Consider the following 20,781-nt stretch of genomic DNA (forward strand, 5'->3'; position numbering starts at 1 on the left):
AAACATGACAGTGCTGCAAGATACTGCAGTCAGAGCATCAATTTCACTTGTGTCTGCTCAGTGGCAAGAGCAGGGGTGTAACTATAGGGGGTGCAGAGGGTGCCCAGGAGCCTTGGAGGCCAGGAAGGTCTTTATTTTCCTATATAGGAAGCCCAATACTATAAATGGAGCATAATAACAGGGGATTCTGTTACTTATTTAGCCCTGTAGATTCCAGTTACATTACTGGTCAAGAGATTACGGTAAAAGCCTCCTTTTTACAGAACATTAAGCTATTCTTACAGATAAATTGCCTATACAACCTTAGCTTGATTCCTTTAGGGTCCTACACTGTAATAAAAAATTGCTTCATGGTATATGAATGATTACGGAAAACAACATTACGGTGCGGGAAAAGATGAAATACTTTAGGCAGAGAAGCAATACACATGGTGGTAATCTGGTTTATGTTGTTATATTTAGTTATGTACTTAAGGAAACACAAATATAGGCTATTCAGAGCAAATAAACACAAGCAAGGAAAATAAACCTAGAAAATGAAGATACCAATATGTCTGAAACCATGAATGTATATCAGAGGGTCAACCACAAACTCTCAGAACTTACCAAGTACAGAATACAGAATGATGAGCGTTTTAATAGAAGTTTCCTATAAATACCAACGCTGGACCATATCAGGATCTAAATCCACTAAGTACTAACACATGGTTTAACCCCTTAAATGGGCACTGTCATGAAAACAAAAAATTGATATGTTGTAGTACTTAAGTACTACAACATATCTCTAATATAGTTTAATTAAAAAAAGTGATTTTAAAACAGTTTAAAATCACTTTTAAATTCGGCCACTAGGGGTCGCCCTCCTAGTGGCCGAATGCATTCTGCAGTGACGTGCCTCCAGTTGTTTCCCCACTACAACTCCCAGCATGCCCTGTAAGCCAATAGATGTCATGACATGCTGGGAGTTGTAGTTGTGAAACAGCTGGAGGCACCCTGTTAGAACTAAGGGCAGAAGTCCCCCCCAGCAGGCATCAGTGACGTGGTGCCTGCTGGGGAAGTCTGCCTGGTAGTGAGCACACTACCAGGCAGACAAAATGCCATTTATTGGTCAATAAATATAAAAATAAAGGCAGGGAGGGGGTTAGGGATAGAAGGGCAATAGGCAGGGACAGAAAAAAAAAAGAGGGTTGGTGGGAGCTACCCTTTAAAGGGTACCTCTCATCAAATAAACTTTTGATATATTTTAGATTAATGAATGTTGAATAACTTTCCAATAGCATGTTAATGAAAAATATGCTTCTGTCTATTGTACTTTTCCCAATCAGTCCTGTCAGCAAGCATTTCTGACTCATGCTGGAGTCCTAAACACTCAGAGCTGCCAGCCTGCTTTGTTCACAGCCAAACAGGCTGTGAACAAAGCAGGCTGGCAGATCTGAGTGTTCTCCTTTGTGAACAAAGCAGACTGGCAGCTCGTAGTGTTTAGGACTCCAGCATGAGTCTGAAATGCTTGCTGCCAGGACCCCTAGTGGTCAATTCTTCAAAGTGGAAAATTAAATAGAAAGAAGCATATTTTTTAATAACATGCAATTGTAAAGTTATTCTGCATACATTAATCTCTAATATATCAAAAGTTTTTTTGATGAGAGGTCCCCTTTAAGGACCAGGGCAATTTTCACTGTAGGACCAGAGCATTTTTTGCACATCTGACCACTGTCATTTTAAGCATTAATAACTCTGGAATGCTTTTACCTATCATTCTGATTCCGAGATAGTTTTTTCATGACATATTCTACTTTATGTTATTGGTAAAATTTTGTTGATACTTGCATTGTTTCTTAGTAAAAAAAAAAATCCAAAATTTGATGAAAAAATTGAAAATTTAGCATTTTTCTAACTTTTTGAAGCTCTCTGCTTGTAAGGAAAATAGACATTCTAAATAAATTATATTTTGATTCACAAATACAATATGTCCACTTTATGTTTGCATCATAAAGTTGACATGTTTTTACTTTTGGAAGACATCAGAGGGCTTCAAAGTATAGCAGCAATTTTCCAATTTTTCTCAAAATTTTCAAAATCAGAATTTTTCATGGACCAGTTAAGGTTTGAAGTGGATTTGAAGGGCCTTCAAATTAGAAATACCCCACAAATGACCCCATTATAAACACTGCACCCCTCAAAGTACAGTGGTCCCTCAACATACGATGGTAATTCGTTCCAAACGACCCATCGTATGTTGAGGGATCCGTGCAATGTAAAGTATAGGAAGCTGTACTCACCTGTCCCCCTCGCTCCGAACCAGGTCCTCACCGCTCCCGATGCTGTCCCGCTACTGTCCCGCTACTCCGGTGTCTTCTTCGCGATCCTCTGGCTTCTTCCGCATCTTCTGCAGGGTACAGGCCTCGCTTTCTGGTGACGTTATTACGCTGCTGCGCCGGCGCGGCGTGCGTAGTGACGTAATAACGACGCCGGAAAGCGAGACCCGGACCCTGGAGAAGATGCGAAAGACACCGGAGGATCGCGAAGTGGACCCGGAGCAGCGGGAATAGGTAAGCGAACCTGCCAGGGATGCTTAAACTGCTATCCGACAGCATTTTGCGCTGTCGGATAGCAGTTAATGCGATGGCCCCGACATATAAAAGCATCGTATGTCGATGCTGACATCGACATGCGATGGCCTCTGAGAGGCCATCGTATGTCGATTTTATCATATATCGGGGGCATCGTAGGTCGGGGGGTTACTGTATTCAAAATTACATTCAGTAAGTGTGTTAACCCTTTAGGTGTTTCACAGGAATAGCAGCAAAGTGAAGGAGAAAATTAAAAATCTTCATTTTTTACACCCACATGTTCTTGTAGACCCAGTTTTTGAATTTTTACAAGGGGTAAAAGGAGAAAAATCCTCTCAAAATTTGTAACTCAATTTCTCTCTAGTAAGGAAATACCTCATATGTGTATGTCAAGTGTTCAGCGGGCGCAGTAGAGGGCTCAGAAGGGAAGGAGCGACAATGGGATTTTGGAAAGTGAATTTTGCTGAAATGGTTTTTGGGGGGCATGTCACATTTAGGAAGCCCCTATGGTGCCAGAACAGCAGAAAACCTCCACAATAAGGGGTCCAGTGAGCCTTTAAACCCCACAGGTGTTTGACGACTTTTTGTTAAAGTCGGATGTGTATGTGAAAAAAAAAAAAAATTCACTAAAGTGCATTTTTCCCCCCAAATTTTTATAAAGGGTAATGGGAGAAAATGCTCCCCAAAGTTTGTAACCCCATCTCTTCTGAGTATGGAAATACCCCATGTTAGGTCATAAAATGCTCTGCGGGCGAACTACAATGCTCAGAAGAGAAGGAGTCACATTTGGTTTTTGGAAAGCAAATTTTGCTGAAATGGTTTTGGGGGGGCATGTCGCATTTAGGAAGCCCCTATGGTGCCAGAACAGCAAAAATACCCACATGGCATACTATTTTGGAAACTACACCCCTCAAGGAACGTAACAAGGGGTACAGTGAGCCTTAACACCTCACAGGTATTTCACTACTTTTTGTTAAAGTTGAATGTGTAAATGAAAAAAAAAAATTTCACTAAAATGCTGGTCTTTCCCCAAATTTTACATTTTTACAAGGGGTAATAGGAGAAAATTACCCCCAAAATTTGTAACCCCATTTCTTCTGAGTATTGACCTACCCCATGTGTGGATATCAAGTGCTCTGCGTTCCAACTACAATGCCCAGAAGAGGAGCGCCATTGAGCTTTTGAAGAGTGAATTTGTTTGGAATGGAAGTCAGGGCCATGTGCGTTTACAAAGACCCCATGGTGCTAGAAAAGTGGACCCCCCCACATGTGACCCCATTTTAGAAACTACAAAGAATTTAATAAGGGGTGCAGTGAGCATTTACACCTCACTGGCGTTTGACAGATCTTTGGAACAGTGGGCTGAGCCCTGTGGGGCGTAAATGCTCACTTGTACCCCTTATTACATTACGTGAGGGGTGCAGTTTCCAAAATAGGGTCACATGTGGGGGGGGGGGGTCCATTGTTCTGGCACTATGAGGGCTTTGTAAACACATGTGGCCTTCAATTCCGGACAAATTTTCTCTTCAAAATCCCAATGGCGCTCCTTCTCTTCTGAGCATTGTAGTTCGCCCGCAGAGGACTTTACATCCACATATGGGGTATGTTCTTACTCAGAAGAAATGGGGCTACAAATTTTGGGGGGCTTTGTTCCTATTTTCCCTTGTGAAAATATTTTTCACCAGCATTTTAGTGAAAAAATTTTTTTTTTCATTTTCCCATCCAACTTTAATGAAAATTCGTCAAACACCTGTGGGGTGTTAAGGCTCACTATACCCCTTGTTACATTCTGTGAGGGGTGTAGTTTCCAAAATAGGGTCACATGTCGGTATTTTTTTTTTTTGCGTTTATGTCAGAACCGCTGTAAAATCAGCCACCCCTGTGCAAATCACCAATTTAGGCCTCAAATGTACATGGTGAGCTCTCACTTCTGAGCCTTGTTGTGCGCCCCCCGAGCATTTTACGCCCACATATGGGGTATTTCCGTACTCAGGAGAGAGTGCGTAACAAATTTTGGGGGTCTTTTTTTCCTTTTACCTCTTGTGAAAATAAAAAGTATGGGGCAACACCAGCATGTCGGTGTAAAAATTTTTTTTTTTTGTACACTAACAGGCTGGTGTACACTCCAACTTTTCTTTTTCATAAGGGGTAAAAGGAGAAAAAGCCCCCCAAAATTTTTAGTGCAATTTCTCCAGTACGGGAATTCCCCACATGTGGCACTAAACTGTTGCCTTGAAATACGACAGGGCTCCAAAGTGAGAGAGCGCCATGCGCATTTGAGGACTAAATTAGGGATTGCATAGGGGTGGACATAGCGGTATTCTACGCCAGTGATTCCCAAACAGGGTGCCTCCAGCTGTTGCTAAACTCACAGCATGCCTGGACAGTCAGTGGCTGTCCGGAAATGCTGGGAGTTGTTGTTTTGCAACAGCTGGAGGCTCCATTTTGGAAACACTGCCGTACAATACATTTTTCATTTTTATTGGGAGGGACAGTGCAAGGGGGTGTATATTTTGTGTTTTACCCTTTATTTTGTGTTAGTGTAGTGTTTTTAGGGTACATTCACACTGGCAGCGGTTTACAGTAAGCTTACCGCTAGGAGTATGCTTATACTTGAAGCAGGAAACTTACTGTAAACCTGCCCGTGTGAATGTACCCTGTACGCTCACATGGGGGGGGGGGGGGGCATTGCTCCAGCTGTTTCAAAACTACAACTCCCAGCATGTACTGACCGTGCATGCTGGGAGTTGTAGTTTTGCAACAGCTGGAGGCACACTGGTTGGAAAACCTTCAGTTAGGTTCTGTTACCTAACTCAGTATTTTCCAACCAGTTTGCCTCCTGCTGTTGCAAAACTATAACTCCAAGCATGTACTGATCGCTGAAGGGCATGCTGGGAGATGAAGTTATGCAACAGCTGGAGGTACGCAACAGCTGTTTGCTGTTTGGGCATGCTGGGAGTTGCAGTTTTGCAACATCTGTAGGGCTACAGTTTAGAAATCTCCAAACTGTGGACCTCCAGCTGTTGCAAAACTACAAATCCCTGCATGCCCAAACAGCTGTCTGGGCATGCTGGGAGTTGTAGTTTTGCAACATCTGGAGGGTTACAGTTTAGAGACCACTGTATAGTGGTCTCAAACTGTGCCCTCCAGATGTTGCTAGGCAATTTCGGCTTCCGTCGAATCCAGGGAGCCTGCCGCATGACATCGCCGGACTCCGATCTCCTCCACCGATCGTCGCCCGCAGCCTCGCCCGCGGGGTAAGTGGATCTTCGGCGCCGCCTATTGGGCGTGGGCAGAACGGGGAAACCAAAAGTAAAGCCCCCCGATCTGCTATTGGTGGTCGTGTCTAGACCACCAATAGCAGGGATAGGAGGGGTGGCACTCCTGCCACCTCACTCCTATGCCTTCAGGGGGATCGTGGGTGTCTTGGACAACCGCGATCCCCCTTATTTTCCGGGTCACCGGGTCACCATAGACCCGTATGACCCGGAATCGCAAGTGAATTCACTTGCGATTTGCGCCGATCGCCGACATGGGGGGGTCTAATGACCCCCCTGGGCATTTGCGCGGGGTGCCTGCTGATAGATATCAGCAGTCACCCCCGTCCGGTCCCCGCCCGGTGCGACAGGGACCGAAATTCCCACGGGCGTACCGGTATGCTCTTGGTCCTTAAGGGGTTAAAGGGTAGAAAATGGCTACCTTCAAGCTTAGTGATATTTTCAATGCATTCGGAAAGTCTTTAGACCCTTTCACCTTTTTCACATTTTATGTTGCAACCTTGTCCAAAAATAAAAAATAAATTCCCCCTATCACTCTGCACTCAATACCCTATAATGACAAAGTGAAAACAGAATGTTAGAAATTTTTTGGTAAATTATTGAAAAGGAAAAACCAAAATATTGCATTGACCTATTGAGACCTTTTACTAGGACTTTGTTGAAGCACCTTTTGGAAGCAATTACAGCCTCTGGTCTTCTTGGGTTTGATTTTACAAGATTTGCACAGCTGGATTTGGGGATTTTCTGACATCTTTCTCTACAAATCCTCTCAGGTTCTATGGGAATTATCGGTGAAAGCCATTTTCAGTGCGCTCCAGAGATGTTTACTTGAGTTAAATTAGGACTTTGGCTGGGCTGACCAAAGACATTCACCAAGTTGCCCATATGCTACTCCTGTATTGTCTTACTCCTGTGAGAGAAGTGCTCATGCCGCTGTACAGAACACTGGTGAGGCCTCAATTGGAGTATTGTGCGCAGTACAGAACACTGGTGAGACCTCACTTGGAGTATTGTGCGCAGTACAGAACACTGGTGAGACCTCACTTGGAGTATTGTGCGCAGTACAGAACACTGGTGAGACCTCACTTGGAGTATTGTGCGCAGTACAGAACACTGGTGAGACCTCACTTGGAGTATTGTGCGCAGTACAGAACACTGGTTAGACCTCACTTGGAGTATTGTGCGCAGTACTGGAGGTCGTATCTCCAGAAGGATATAGATACTCTAGAGAGAGTTCAGAGAAGATACTAAACTAGTACATGGATTGCAGGATAAAACGTACCAGGAAAGGTTAAAGGACCTTAACATGTATAGCTTGGAAGAAAGAAGAGACAGAGGGGATATGATAGAGACTTTTAAATACATAAAGGGAATCAACACGATAAAGGAGGAGAGCATATTTAAAAGAAGAAAAACTACCACAAGAGGACATAGTTTTAAATTAGAGGGGCAAAGGTTTAAAGGGGTACTCCGGCGCTTAGACATCTTATCCCCTATCCAAAGGATAGGGGATAAGATGCCTGATCGCAGGGGTCCCGCCGCTGGGGACCCCCGTGATCTTGCACGCAACACCCCAGTTAAAATCAGTCCCCGGAGCATGTTCGGGGACTGATTTGGATAGGGGATAAGATGTCTAAGTGCCGGAGTACCCCTTTAAAAGTAATATCAGGAAGTATTACTTTACTGAGAGAGTAGTGGATGCATGGAATAGCCTTCCTGCAGAAGTGGTCGCTGCAAATACAGTGAAGGAGTTAAAGCATGCATGGGATAAGCATAAGGCTATCCTTCATACAAGATAGGGCCAGGGACTATTCATAGTATTCAGATTATTGGGCAGACTAGATGGGCCAAATGGTTCTTATCTGCCGACACATCATATGTTTCTATGTCTTGTCTGCATGCTTAGGATCATTGTCTTGTTGGAAGGTGAAGCTTTTGCCCAGTCTGAGGACCGGAGCACTCTGGATCAGGTTTTCATTAAAGGGGTATTCCAGGCCAAAACTTTTTTTTATATATCAACTGGCTCCGGAAAGTTAAACAGATTTGTAAATGACTTCTATTAAAAAGTCTTAATCCTTCCAATAGTTATTAGCTTCTGAAGTTGAGTTGTTGTTTTCTGTCTAACTGCTTTCTGATGACTCGAGTCCTGGGAGCTGTCCAGCTCCTATGGGGATATTCTCCCATCATGCACAGCTCCCGGGACGTGACATCATCATTGAGCAGTTAGACAGAAAACTTCAGAAGCTAATAACTATTGGAATGATTAAGATTTTTTAATAGAAGTAATTTACAAATCTGTTTAACTTTCCGGAGCCAGTTGATATATAAAAAAAAAAAAAGTTTTTGCCTGGAATACCCCTTTAAGAATATCTCTTACTCTGTACTTTGCTTTATTAAGCTTTCCCTCAAACCTGACCAGTCTCCTTGGCCCAGTTGACGAAAAAGACCTTCATGGCATGATTGTGCTACCACAATGATTTACTGTAGGGATAATATTGGGCAGGTGATGGGCAGTGCCTGTTTCCTCCAGACATACCAAGAAGTTAAATCTGGGTTTTATCAGACCAGAAAATCTGGTTTCTCACAGTCTGGGTGGGCTCCCAGGTGGGCTTTCATGTGTCGCTTACTAAAGAGAAGTTCTTTCTGGTTACTTTGCCATAAAGCCCAGATTGTGGCATGCTGCAGTGCTAGTTGACCTTCTGGAAGTCTCTCCCATCTGCACACAGGATCTTTGGAGCTCAGTCAGAGGGACAAATCTTAGTCACCTCTATTACCAAGGACCTACTCCCCCGATTACTTAGTTTGGTAGGGCCAGCTCTAGAGAGAGTCCTGGTTGTTCCAGACTTCCATTTAAGAATTATAAACATCACTGTGTGCTTTTGGAAATTTTAGTGCAGAAACGTTTTTGCCATTCTCCGGATCTGTGTCTCCAAACAACCCTGTCTTTGAGCTCTATAGGCAGTTCTTTCCCATTCATGGCTTGGTTTTGCTCGGATATGCTCTGTCAGCCATGAGACCTTTATATAGACAAGGTATAGAAACATCTCAAAGATCATCAAGAGAAATGGGGGGATCGCAGAACTACATTTTAAGTGTTATAGAAATAGACCTGAACATTTACGTCCATGAGAAATTTAAGCATTTTCTTTTTCGTAAATTTGCTGAAATTGTTACAATTCTGTTTTCACTTTCTTATCATGGGGTATTGAGTGCAGAATGGTGGGGGAAAAGTTTTTAATATTTTTTACTTCAGCCTTTAGCATAACAAAATGTACAAAAAAAACAGTTTGAAAACTTTCTTAATCATTATATTCGGCGGCGGGGGGCGGGGCATTATGGGCATATCAGGAAGGTATTTGCCGACACCGATAATGTCCAAAATCGCGATTATCGGCCAAACCGATAATCGGTCGATCCCAAGTCAATAACCTATTCCTTCAATGCACAGTGTCTTGTGGATGAGTAATGTTAATACCATGATAATCTGCAGTAATGTATTGTTTTAACACATGAGTAATGTCAGTGCTATGATATGCACTGTGTACACTGCTCTAGTCATTGAATAATAGGAGGGAGTAGTAACAAACACAAATCATCTAAACTAAACAAATCACTCTTGATACTATGAGAGTTCCACATACATCCATCTATCCAGCAAGAGGTGTACATAGATGTAGTGGGGCTCCATAGCAAACATCTAAGCTAGGCCCATTTCAGTTTCTGTTTGACATCAACACACTCTTTGGCCAGGGGGACCTAGTGAATGACCTGCAGAGAGCTGGGACCAAAGTAACAAAGGCTACCATCAGAAACGCACTACGCCACCAGGCTCTCTAATCATGCAGTGCTAGATATGTCCCCCTGCTTAAGCCGGTACATGTCCGGGCCCATTTGAAGTTTGCTAGAGAGCATTTGGATGATCCAGAAGAGTATTGGGAGAATGTCAGATTATACCAAAATAGAACTTTTGGGTAAAAACTCAACTTGTCGTGTTCGGAGGAGAAAGAATGCTGACTTGCTTCCAAAGAATACCATACCTACTGTTAAGCATGGGGGTGGAAACATCATGCTTTGGGGTTGTTTTTCTGCTAAGGGACAAGGACAACTGATCCGTGTAAAGGAAAGAATGAATGGGGCCATGTATAGTGAGATTTGGAGTGAAAACCTCCTTCCATCAGCAAGGGCACTGAAGTTGAAACATGGCTGGGTCTTTCGGCATGACAATGATCCCAAACAAACCGCCCGGGCAATGAAGGAGTGGCTTCATAAGAAGCATTTCAAGGTCCTGGAGTGGGCAAGCCAGTCTTCAGATCTTAACCCCATAGAAAACCTTTGGAGGGAGTTGAAAGTCCGTGTTGCCCAGCGACAGCCCCAAAACATCACTGCTCTAGAGGAGATCTGCATGGAGGAATGGGCCAAAATACCAGCAACAGTGTGTGAAAACCTTGTGAAGATTTGCAGAAAATATTGGACCTCTGTCATTGCCAACAAAGGGTATATAACAAAGTATTGAGATGAACTTTTTTTATTGACCAAATACTTATTTTCCACCCCAATTTGCAAATAAATTCTTTAAAAATCAGACGTGATTTTATGGATTTTTTTTCTCATTATGTCTCTCATAGTTGAGGTATAGCTATGATGAAAATTACAGGCCTCTCATCTTTTAAAGTGGGAGAACTTACACTATTTATGGCTGACTAAATACTTTTTCCCCCCACTGTAATAAAATGAAGAGCACTGTGAGCCACAGGGAACTTGTTGCTTCCCAGTGGAGTCTTTCTTTATTACATAATTATAAATCTGTGTTAAAGATAATTATGTATTGTCATTCCTATTTGCTGTTTTTTTTTTATTGCACCATTCATGTTTATGACAGTTTGCAAAACCAGAAATACAAGTGTTGAGAACCCCATCTCTACACCACTCTAAAGCTGATCATGGTTCAGTAACCAAAACAGGTGCAGCTGTGCTCAGTACAAGGAACACAGAGGATAGAAAAGGCATGTTCTGTCAGACACCACTGTAGGTTTAGCCTATCCTGATGCTAACAAACAGGTGTAAAACTCACTATACTGTGACAGAGCCTGTAAAAAAAATGCCAGCGCTTGTCATTCTTTGTGCCTGTTTACACTGTGGACTTAATTTACATAGCGGATCTATGCCATACAAATTGGTCCAGAATCAGTGTTTATGCTGATGGCAATCTGCCACAGACATAAGCACGATCCCATTGTCAAACGGCACTTCTCTTTCCAATTTCACCAAAACATTGGATCTGACTGTGCCCATTTAAACATGTTCAAACGCTTTTTATATGATGTTACTGATGAAAATTAAAGACCTTTTGTAATATGGTTGTTTAATTTTTTTATTTATTATTTAATGAAGAAAAGGGCGCATGAAAATCCCACCACTAGGGGTCCCCATACCTACTACTATGCAGCCTTTCAGCAGCACAAGGCTTATCTATGAGTCATGGACAAGAGATGACTCATGGACAAGGCTGCATGAGAAGACACACCAATCACATCCAACCACCACAAGGACACGCCCCCTTCCCCTGAGAGGATTTCTAACACTGTGAGCTAATAAAAAGATGTATTTTTATAATAGGTGATGGAGGCATAAAAATTAGATGTACATGACCAGGATTAGGTACTGAGTAACTTTTTTTTTTTTTTTTTTGTGGGATCTGACAAGTTCATTTTATTCTTCCACTGGGATCCAATCCCTCATCCAATGTTCTGGTACACTTCTCACAGCGGGATTCACAATGAGATCAATGAGAGGCTGCTGCAGGAGGAATCTGCATGGAAGTTCCTCATTAAATTTCCACAAAAAATCTCCATAGTGTAAACAGGGCGTATAACAGATTGAAAGCAATTGGAAATGCTAGGCTAAAGAGTCAGTTTTGAGTTGTTGACTGATCACATCATTTCAGCATCTAGAAAAATTCTTGGTTGTCAAAACCAAAAAAAATTGCCACTGCGGATGTTTTGGACTACATTACTCTCATGCTGCTTTGGCAGAATTTCACCTGTAAGAAAATCATGGGGGATGTAGTCCAAAACATCTGCAGTGCAAAAGGTTGCCTATGCTTGTAATAGGGGATGCTTGGCCAATGAATGATGTAACAAAAGGGCCAAATGAACAATCTTGCAATTGTGTAAAGGCTTGTTATAAGGATCTGCTTTGCAGATCTAATACAGCCCTAAGCTTTATTTCTAGGTTCACTTCAATAAATATAGAAGGAAATGGTCACTTTTCAAGAAAATATATTATTTAAAGGAGTTGATGGCAGTTATCAACAATACAAGAGAGACACAGTGTATCTACCCCATATTTCATTAGATAAAAAAATAGCTCCGTCCTCCTGCATTCATTCCCTTGCACACAGTAGATTTTCAACCAGAAGTTCAACAGCACCCTATTTAGTGTTTAGTTGGTCCTCTATTAAACTATCAAACATAAATCCATGTCCTTCAGGCATAGAATTCTTATTAATAAGAATATTATTGTACATGAGGTAATGTACTCATAATATAACACTACTGTTTCAGGATGTCATATTTAGGTTTTGGTTACGACAGGCCTGATGCTTCTTATAGATCGATCTACATATGTAATGGTATTCAGCTCCTGTTTCATTGGAGAAGTCGAATAAGAAGTTATGTACAGTATTCTGCTTACTCAGCACCTAAATGTTTGAGTCAGTAGAATTTTACAAATCCTGCTGAGTGGAAATGATCCTGTTATTATGTTCTTACTACAGTTCACCTGGGAAGGAATTGATGCAGAACACTTTGCTTCCATTGTGTATTTTGAACATCAGAATTCCTGTGTTCTTGATAATTTTATAGATATTGCAGACATTTCACTAAAGACTGGCTGTCAGCAGATTTATGCTTCCCAAACCACAGGCAGCATCATATCCCAACAGGGCCCCTTATAATAACTCAGTTTTAGGGTACGTTCACACGTACGCAGATTTGAGGCGCAGGATTTGATGTGCAGGATTTTCTGTGCATCAAATCCTGTGCAGAGATTTTATATGCATCAAATCTGCGCAGGATCCTGTATGTGTGAACGTACCCTTAAACAGAGTCATGGCACAAGGGTGGTGTCCTACAGGTGGTATCTTTCTGGCTGTCCTCTGCTTGGCTCCACTTGGGGAGACCACCTCCTGGACACTTATTTGATGCCATGGCTTGGTTTAAAAGTCTCAGAATAAAACTTAGTTGTCAGTGATATGGGAGCATGTTGGGATTTCATGCTGCCTGTGGATTGGGCAGCATAAATCTGCTGACAGACTCCCATTTAATGATTGGTTTACACATTTTGCAATAAATAATGTCATAAGCCAAGGGCTACTATCCTGTTATACATTGTAAGACCCAAGGTTATAGTCAAAAACACATTTTCATTTGGTTCCCAAATAAAGATTATTAAAAGGCTGAAAATACATAATCAACCCTCTTTCCATCATGTGCAAAAGATGTGTATTTTACCTAATCTTTACCTAACAAAAATGAGTTCCATATGCATTCTTTACAGCAACCAAATAAACACATTGGGGGAGATTTATCAAACCCTGTCCAGAGGAAAAGTTGCCCATAGCAACCAATCAGATCACTTCTTTCATTTTTGAAAAGGTCTTTGAGAAATGAAAGAAGCAATCTAATTGGTTGCTATGGGCAACTCAGCAACTTGTCCTCTGGACAGGTTTTGATAAATCTCCCCCAAGGTGAGTAAAACAGCTCTTTCTACCCCTCTCCCAACAAGAAGTTCAAGCACTAGAGCAGAGCAACCATATCCACTTAAGGACGCAGGGTGTACCCGTACGCCCCCGTTTCCGAGTCCTTAAGGACTCAGGGCATACAGGTGCGCCCTGCATTTCTCCGGTCCCCGTCGCTCACCGGGCGGGGACCGGACCGGGATGCCTACTGAAATCATTCAGCAGGCATCCTGTGCAAACCCTTGGGGGGGTCCTGAGAACAATTCAGACCGGCGATCTGCGGCGATTCCGGGTCATATGGGTCTCTGGTGACCCGGAAAAAAAGGGTGATCTCGGGGCTGTCCAAGATCCTCCTGAAGGGATAGGAGTGAGGTGGCAGGGCGACCGACCAACAGCAGATCGGGGTTGGGGGGTTTAAAATTTGGTTACCCCGCTGTGCCCACCCAATGTAGTCCAGGCAGAGAAGGGGAACCGTGATGTGACCGGTGGTCATTTACCGGTGGCGATCGGCTCGGTTTACAGTGAGTTTCCTGCTTCAAGTTTGAGCTGTGGCAAATTTTCAGCCGCAGCGCAAATTCCTAGCGGGAAACTCACCGTAAACCCCCCACCTGTCTGTACCCTAAAAACACTACACTACACTTCAAAAAATAAAGGGTAAAACTAGGGATCGACCGATTATCGGTATGGCCGATATTATCGGACGATAATCACGATTTTGGGCATTATCGGTATAGATACCGATAATGCCCCGCCCCCCGCACCGCGACCGCCCTGACCCACCGCACCGTGACCGCACCCCCGACCCGCCGCACAGCGTCACACCCCATTGCCTCCCCCATCCCCGGTTTTATAATTACCTGTTCCCGAGGCCCACGCTACTTCTTGCTCCTGCTGCGTCCTGCGTTACGCTGTGCGCAATGACGAGTGACGTGCGCTACATGACGTCACCGTCAGTGAGCACAGTGACAGCTCAGGAGGATGGCACCGGAGCCAGATGTAGAATGGACCCCGGAACAGGTAATTATAAAACCGGATATGGGGGAGACAATGGGGCCGGGGCGGTCGCGGAGCGGTGCGGCGTTGGGGGGAGAGCGGTGGCGGTGATAGGACTCAAGACCCCCGGACAGGCAGGGGGGAGAGAAGCGGGTGGCGGCGGCGGCCTATGGTACCGCAAAAGCCACTGCAGTGCATTGATTTAAAAGGCCCGCTTTAAATCAATGATCTGCAGCGGTGTCGAGGGGGTATAAATAGCCGATAACTTATACCGGAATATCGGTATAAGTTATCGGCTATCGGCCCTAACCTTCACCGATTATCGGTATCGGCCCTAAAAAACCGATATCGGTCGATCCCTAGGTAAAACACTACATATACACCCCCTTACACTGTCTCCCCCGCCCCCATAAAAATAAAAGACTTATTGTACGGCGGTGTTTCCAAAACGGAGCCTCCAGCTGTTGCAAAACAACAATTTCCAGCATTTCCGGACAGCCACTGACTGTCCAGGCATGCTGGGAGTTTAGCAGCAGCTTGAGGCACCCTGTTTGGGAATTAATGGCGTACAATACCCCTATCCACCCCTATGCAATCCCTAATTTAGTCTTCAAATGCGCATGGTGCTATCTCACTTCAGAGCCCTGTGGTATTTCAAGGAAACAGTTTAGGGCCACATATAGGGTATTTCCGTACTCAGGAGCAATTGTGTTACACATTTTGCGGGGGAATTTTCTCCTTTTACCCCTTACACCAGCCTTAGTGTATACAAATAAAACATTTTAAACTAACATGCTGGTGTTGCCCCATACTTTTTATTTTCACAAGAGGAAAAAGGAAAAAAGACCCCCAAAATTTGTAGCGCAATTTCTCCTGAGTTGGGAAATGCCCCATATGCACTATGTACATTTGAGGCCTAAATTGGTGATTTGCACAGGGGTGGCTGATTTTACAGCGGTTCTGACATAAACGCAAAAAAATAAATACCCACATGTGACCCCATTTTTGAAACTACACCCCTCATGGAAAGTAACATGGGGTATAGTGAGCCTTAACACCCCTCAGCTGTTTGACGAATTTTCGTTAAAGTTGGATGGGAAAATGAAAAAAAAAATTTTTAACTAAAATGCTGGTGTTACCCTAAATTTTTCATTTTCACAAGGGAAAATAGGAAAAAAAAGCTGCCCATAATTTGTAACCCTATTTCTTCTGAGTACGGAAATGCCCCATATGTGGATGTAAAGTGCTCTGGTGGCGAACTACAATGCTCAGAAGAGAAGGAGCTCCATTGGGCTTTTGGAGAGAAAATTTGTCTGTGTGTTTACAAAGCCCCCATAGTGCCAGAACAATGGACCCCCCCCCCCCAACATGTGACCCCATTTTAGAAACTACACCCCTCACGTAATGTAATAAGGGGTACAGTGAGCATTTACGCCCCACAGGTGTCTGACAGATTTTTGGAACAGTGGTCCGTGAAAATGAAAAATGTAATTTTTCATTTGCACAGCCCAATGTTCCAAAGATCTGTCAAACGCCAGTGGGGTGTAAATACTCACTGCACCCCTTATTAAATTATGTGAGGGGTGTAGTTTCCAAAATGGGGTCACATGTGGGGGGGAGGTCCACTGTTCTGGCACCACGGGGGGCTTTGCAAACACACATGCCCCCCGACTTCTATTCCAACCAAATTCTCTCTCCAAAAGCTCAATGACGCTCCTTCTATTCTGAGCATTGTAGTGCGCCAGCAGAGCACTTGATGTCCACACATGGGGTATTTCCATACACAGAAGAAATGGGGTTACAAATTTTGGGGGGCATTTTCTCCTATTACCCCTTGTAAAAATGTAAAATTTGGGGAAAAAACTGCATTTTAGTGAAATTTTTTTTTTTTATTACACATCAGACGTTAACAAAAAGTTGTCAAACACCTGTGGGGTGTTAAGGCTCACTGTACCGCTTGTTACGTTCCTTGTGGGGTGTAGTTTCCAAAGTAGTATGCCATGTGTTTTTTTTTTTCTGTTCTGGCACATAGGGGCTTCCTAAACCATTTCAGTTTCCGGTGGAAAACTTTATTTATTTATTTATTTTTTTATCAATTTGTAAATGACTTCTATTAAAAAATCTTAATCCTTCCAGTACTTATTAGCTGCTGAATACTACAGAAGAAATAATTTTTTTTTTGGAACACAGAGCTCTCTGATGATATCACGAGCACAGTGCTCTCTGCTGACATCTGCTGCTCTCTGCTGACAAATCTGTTTAACCTTCTGGCATCAGTTGATTTAAAAAAAAAAGTTTTCCACCGGAGTACCCCTTTAACAAAAAGTCGTCAAACACTTGTGGGGTGTTAAGGCTCACTGTACCCCTTGTTACGTCCTTGTTGTGTTTTTTTTTGTTTGTTTTTTTTTTTTGCTGTTCTGGCACCATAGGGACTTCCTAAATGTGACATGCCCCCCAAAAACCATTTCAGAAAAAATTCACTCTTCAAAATCCCATTGTTGCTCCTTCCCTTCTGAGCCCTCTAGTGCACCCACAGAACACTTTACATCCACATATTAGGTATTTCCTTACTCAATAGAAATTGGGTTACAAATTTTAGGGTATATTTCTCTCCTCTTACCCCTTGTAAAAATTCAAAAACTGGGTCTACATGAACATGCCAGTGTAAAAAATGAAGATTTTGAATTTTCTCCTTCACTTTGCTGCTATTCCTGTGAAACACCTAAAGGGTTAACACACTTTCTGAATGTCCTTTTGAATACTTTGGGGGGGGGGGGGGGAGGCAGTTTTTATAATGGGGTCATTTATGGGGTATTCTTATATGAAGGCCCTTCAAATCCACTTCAAATCTGAACTGGTCCCTGAAAAATTCTGATTTTGAAATGTTTGTGAAAAATTGGAAAATTGCTGCTGAACTTTGAAGCCCTCTGGTGTCTTCTAAAAGAAAAAACATGTCAATGTTATGATGCCAACATAAAGTAGACATATTGTATATGTGAATCAATATATCATTTATTTGGGATGTCCATTTTCCTTAGAGAGTTTCAAAGTAAAAAAAAAAAGCAACATTTTCAAATTTTCATCAAATTTGGGAATTTTTTTTTACCAAGAAATGATGCAAGTATCGACAAAAATTTACCACTAACATAAAGTAGAATATGTCACGAAAAAACTGTCTTGGAATTAGAATGAAAAGTAAAAGCATCCCAGAGTTATTAATGTTTAAATTGAAAGTGGTCAGATGTGCAAAAAATGCTCGGGTCCTTATGGTGAAAATAGGCTGGTCCTTAACCCCTTAACGACGCAGGACGTATATTTACGTCCTGCGCCGGCTCCCGCGATATGAAGCGGGATCGCGCCGCGATCCCGTATCATATCGCGTGGGTCCCGGCGCTAATCAACGGCCGGGACCCGCTGCTAATACCACACATCTCCGATCGCGGCGATGTGCGGTATTAACCCTTTAGAAGCGGCGGTCAAAGCTGACCGCCGCTTCTAAAGTGAAACTGAAAGTATCCCGGCTGCTCAGTCGGGCTGTTCGGGACCGCCGCGGTGAAATCGCAGCGTCCCGAACAGCTGATCGGACACCGGGAGGGCTCTTACCTGCCTCCTCGGTGTCCGATCGACGAATGACTGCTCCGTGCCTGAGATCCAGGCAGGAGCAGTCAAGCGTCGATAATGCTGATCACAGGCGTGTTAATACACACCTGTGATCAGGATGAGAGATCAGTGTGTGCAGTGTTATAGGTCCCTATGGGACCTATAACACTGCAAAAAAAAAGTAAAAAAAAAGTGTTAATAAAGGTCATTTAACCCCTTCCCTAATAAAAGTTTGAATCACCCCCCTTTTCCCATAAGAAAAATAAAACAGTGTAAAAAAAAAAAAAAAATAAACATATGTGGTATCGCCGCGTGCGTAAATGTCCGAACTATAAAAATATATCATTAATTAAGCCGTACGGTCAATGGCGTACGCGCAAAAAAATTCTAAAGTCTAAAAAAGCGTATTTTGGTAACTTTTTATAACATTAAAAAATGAATAAAAAGTGATCAAAAAGTCAGATCAAAACAAAAATCATACCAATAAAAACTTCAGATCACGGCGCAAAAAATGAGTCCTCATACCGCCCCGTACGTGGAAAAATAAAAAAGTTATAGGGGTCAGAAGATGACATTTTTAAACGTATAAATTTTCCTGCATGTAGTTATGATTTTTTCCAGAAGTGCGACAAAATCAAACCTATATAAGTAGGGTATCATTTTAACCGTATGGACCTACAGAATAATGATAAGGTGTAATTTTTACCGAAATATGCACTGCGTAGAAACGGAAGCCCCCAAAAGTTACAAAATGGCGTTTTTTTTTCGATTTTGTCGCACAATGATTTTTTTTTCGTTTCGCCGTGCATTTTTGGGTAAAATGACTAATGTCACTGCAAAGTAGAATTGGCAACGCAAAAAATAAGCCATAATATGGATTTTTAGGTGGAAAATTGAAAGGGTTATGATTTTTTAAAGGTAAGGAGGAAAAAACGAAAGTGCAAAAACGGAAAAACCCTGAGTCCTTAAGGGGTTAAAGAGGTACTCCGGGGAACTAAATCCATAGCCCATTCTTTCCCTCTCACCAACCAATGCATTTGTCTAAATATCATTCATTATCTATATACAACAGTTTTCCTCTTTCAGCTGTCACTTACATGCAGAAAGTGAGAGAAAAATGCAGTTTTTAGATCCATGTTGTCTCCTCAGTGAGAGCAGCCCCTCCCATCAAGACAACATCACCTGATCTATGTCTGATTTCTGATTGGGCTAGAGCTCTGGCTGTACAGCCACACCTCCCCTCCCTGTGTGAGGAGCTTGTGAGAAAAAAAAGCAGTGAAGATTCTTAGTCACAACTGGGCACATACCGTAGCTGCTGTTTTTCTTTTGAATATGCTGCCATTCAGAACACAGAAACATTCATAGCAGGAGGTGGCCTGGATTTATCAAACTGTGTGAGAGAAAAAGTGGAGGAATTTCCCCATATGCAGCTTGGCTTTCACTTTACCTCAGCTTGTTAGCTAGTTGCTGTGGGAAAATCCCTCCACTTTTTCTCTTCTCTCACACAGTTTGATAAATCTCCCCCAGTGTGTATGTGTGTGTGTGAGTGTGAGAGAGCTGCAGTGTCTGCACACAGATAGTGAAAGCAGTTGGCTGGCAGCCATTACACAGAGCTGAATTCTGGGAGTTGTAGTCTATGCTGCAGATAAGGGAAAAAAAGTATTTAGGAGACATCAGGGGCCAAAGGAACTGCCAAAACCACATGAATAACTACAGGGGACACAGAACAGGTATTGTGATGGCTTTGGGGCATTTTTATTTTTCTTAACTTCCCCGGAGTACCCCTTTAAGGGGATACACAGCATGAAAACAATTCTCGCTTACCTATGGTTGCATTTATATGTCCTCGTTGCATCGTGTGTTATTTGTTGCTGCCATTTCAGTAAAATTATGGCAAAACACACCCAATTGATGCAATGCATGAACACCATTTTAGAAGATGTACCAAGTTTGCTGTACCAGACATTTGTCCCCAAGTGCACCAGAATTGTAGCGCACAGCACATTTATTAAGAAACATATGACAAAAGGAACAGAATGGGTGGAAAGGGGCATGATGCGCCAAATGTGCCAAATATTTTGGCACACCGAGTTGCTTAAAGGTAAGTAAAAAAAAAAAAAAAAAAAAAAAGAAGATTAATAAATTGGTGTGAACTAAGAACAGAAGTGCAAACTTAGAAGAGCAGTATTAGGCGCCAGATTTATCACTACTTTAAGATATCTGGTGACTTTAACCCGATAACGACCATGGACGTCTATACTCGTCCAATGGCCGTTACCGGGGTATGACGCGGGCTCCCGACTCGAGCCCGCGTCATACCAGCCAGCCCCCAGCTGATTCCTGTAGCTGGGGGCCAGCGTTAATAGCCGACATGCGGCGATCGCCGCGGTCGGCTATTAACCCTTTAGATCGCCGCTGTCAAAGTTGACAGCGGCGTCTAAAGGTGCCTGTATACAGTCCCTGGTGGTCCAGTGGGGTGGATCGCTCCCCCGCAGCGCGATCGCGGGGGAGCGATCCACTGCTGAGGTAGCCTGAGGGCTTACCTCTCCTCCTGTGTCGGCTCTGGCTCTCTGAATGATAAAGCCTGGCAGGACCAGGCTTT

At 42.9% G+C, this 20,781-nt stretch overlaps 2 protein-coding genes across 4 annotated transcripts in view; one reads left to right on the top strand and one right to left on the bottom strand.

Moving 5' to 3' along the window:
• Positions 1 to 20,781, bottom strand: part of SPIRE2 (spire type actin nucleation factor 2) — an 89,947-nt gene that overhangs the window by 50,237 nt on the left and 18,929 nt on the right. The window lies entirely within an intron of this gene.
• The window catches only part of LOC130276509 (putative nuclease HARBI1), a 117,354-nt gene continuing 116,221 nt past the window's right edge, over positions 19,649 to 20,781 (top strand). Inside the window, exon 1 of the mRNA XM_056525983.1 lies at positions 19,649 to 19,909. The gene's annotated coding sequence lies outside the window, so the exon portion shown is untranslated. The remainder of the gene's footprint in view (positions 19,910 to 20,781) is intronic.

Source organism: Hyla sarda, chromosome 6 (genome assembly GCF_029499605.1).
Source record: "Hyla sarda isolate aHylSar1 chromosome 6, aHylSar1.hap1, whole genome shotgun sequence".
NCBI classification, from domain to species: domain Eukaryota; kingdom Metazoa; phylum Chordata; class Amphibia; order Anura; family Hylidae; genus Hyla; species Hyla sarda.